Genomic DNA, 2,656 nt, shown 5'->3' on the forward strand with positions numbered 1-2,656 from the left:
TATATAAAAATAAATTTCAGCCTTTCACAGTCAAACTACACGAAAGCCACTGACTGAGCACCCTTTTCACTTTCAAGAAAATAAGTTCCATCGCCTCATGTTGCAAATTGTTAAAGTAAACCTTTGACTTTTTATCTTTTTCCTAGTGTGTCCATCTGGGCAAAATCCGATGGACCTGTACTTAGTTAACCGTGTCAAAAGACAAAGGGCTGAACCGTGTAGACGGCTCCTTCAAAGGAAATGTATTTAGGTCAGGCTTGACGGAATTAATTGGACAACTATACACATGGCGCGACACAACAGTGAGACGCAGTCAAGTGAAAAACACAACTTAAAGGTCATCACCCATTCGCCGACAAGACATAATAGTGTACTTTAATAATGCCAGGACATCTGATTTTCTTTCATCAGCCGAAAGATAATTAATCAAAGGCCATTTATAATGTACTGAAATCTTGTTGAGTACATGCGAACTTTGCCGTAGGCCTATCCTTTTTTATAGTGCATATTATGTACTTATGTTTTCTGAGAGTGTTACAACAATGTAAATAAATTATACATGTGTTATAAATACTATTAATTTATGCTTATTGTTTTCTTGACATTTTCGCACAGGTTTTTCTTCTTCTTCCTGTTGTTGTTCTTGTTTTTGTTCTTGTTCTTGTTCTTGCTCTTCTTCTTGTTCTTCTTCTTGTTCTTCTTCTTCTTCTTCTTCTTCTTCTTCTTCTTCTTCTTCGTCTTCTTCTTCTTCTTTAGCTGAGCGAAAAGATCATGTGATGCGTTTCAGCCCAGCCAAAGTACGTTGCTATGTCTTATGTTTTTCCTTTTAATCTGAAGTATATATGTTTTTGAATCAAGAGTTGGCTCTTCAGGTGAGTGAATCTTTCAAGCTGAAACTACTGTCCAACCCCAGAGGTGTTCTTCTTAGATCGTCCATACTCTACGATTGCTACCTTACCAGTCACAATATCTATGGTGAAATGATTAGGCTCTTCGCCTTGCATGCCGAAAGAGGCAAATTCAATCCACCTGTTGGGAAGATATTTTTAAGGCCATCCTGTCTTCTAGTTGACAAATGGGACCAATTCTACATAACGTCGCAAAACTGTTGAAATGAACTAAGCAAGAAATTTGGAGAATGATGTTTCAATTGCTGTTTCTTGTTTCTTAATGTGTAACATCGGTTGCATGCAATGCCGGCTAGATTCTCTAGACTGCACTGGTCTCATGAGTTCAAGAAATATTTTCCCGACATTTAAATTCTAAATATTAAAAAAAGCAAGAAAAAACACATATGTAGATACAATTGTTAAAAGAAGGAAACGATTCTTTTCTCTCTCAAGAAAAGGAAAAATATGCTTCCTGGGCTTAGTAGATTTTAACAGGTTGCCGATGACAGTTTGGTTTGGTTCTGGTAGGCAAAGTCGAAGTTACTCATCTATTTAAAGATATTTACGTCGTCGATGGAGAATAAAATATACAATCATTACGCTGCCATCGCATTTCCCCAGACAGTTCTCTTGAGATAAAAGGTTCAATTACATTGTACTATAAAAAGTTGTCCAGTTTGTAAATATTTTAGACTACTCGCAAAGTCAAGATAGGTTGGTTAGATTAACGATTTCCTTTTCCTGCAAAGTATTAAAACAACAAAGTTATCCTCTAAGATGTTACGCAGGCGAGTATAGAAAGTTCTCCCATATCACGATAGAGGCTTTATCAACAATATTTTTTATTGGTAGTAAAATGTCCGTGTGTGGGCTGAACAGATTCCTGGGTAACTCAAGTTTTCCTAAACTGATCAATAAAGTGTAATTTGCTTATTTAGTTGATTTATGTAACCCCATTTTAAAGAATGTTTATTTTTTTTCATAGAGTTAGGCACGTGGTAAATATAAAAATCGAAGACCAAAAAAAAACTGCAACAAGAAGTGCTCCTTGAGACTCACAAGGTTAAGGACCGCTAGTCTAAACCAGTGAAAGACTCGAAGCTGAGAGCCACCCAGCTGTTCGTGAATCCCTCGCGACTGTGGCTGAGCAGAAATGTCTATTAAGCTTTAGCTCATTATCCTTGTTCCTAAGTGAAACATGTTGTCCTCCATGGAGCTATTGATTGCACACAACGGGGCTACGTGATCCATTCACTATCCCACCCACTCAAATAGGCACACGGAAATATATGTCTAATAGTAATATATAAAGGTAAATGAATAGATAAATAACAGAATCTGTTATTAAAAGATGAGATCAAAGATGAAAAAAAGCCAAACGAATTTAAATGGCTAAACATATTTATATATGGTAGTGTCAATTGCCACCGAGTGAAGCGCTGACATTTGACAAAAAATGACTTTTTGTCAATTGCCACCGAGTGAAGCGGTGTCAAGTCTGAAAACAACACTATCTTTAGCATTATACATAATGTGTGTCCCATGGGTCAATTTGTTCTCAACTAATTTCATTGGACGAGCATCTAGTCTAGAGCTACGGTACCAACTTGGCGTGTTTTTAAATGAGACGTATCTAGATCAAGGCTATGCCTACACTTTGGTGTAGAACCAACACAGGCAATTCTAGAAGTAGGCCTAGAAGATCACAAACGCACACAAACTCAAGCAGAAATTCACGTTATATCGGGGAACATAAATCGGGGGAC

General features: G+C 37.1%; 1 long non-coding RNA gene across 1 annotated transcript in view; it reads left to right on the forward strand.

The window, feature by feature from the left end:
* Window positions 1-580, forward strand: part of LOC118477971 — a 15,816-nt gene extending 15,236 nt beyond the window's left edge. The window contains exon 2 of the long non-coding RNA XR_004858719.1: window positions 147-580. This is a non-coding gene — a long non-coding RNA (uncharacterized LOC118477971). The remainder of the gene's footprint in view (window positions 1-146) is intronic.
* The last annotated feature ends 2,076 nt before the right edge of the window (window positions 581-2,656 follow it).

The sequence above is a fragment of the Aplysia californica genome, unplaced genomic scaffold, assembly GCF_000002075.1.
Source record: "Aplysia californica isolate F4 #8 unplaced genomic scaffold, AplCal3.0 scaffold00318, whole genome shotgun sequence".
In the NCBI taxonomy this organism is placed as follows: Eukaryota; Metazoa; Mollusca; class Gastropoda; order Aplysiida; family Aplysiidae; genus Aplysia; species Aplysia californica.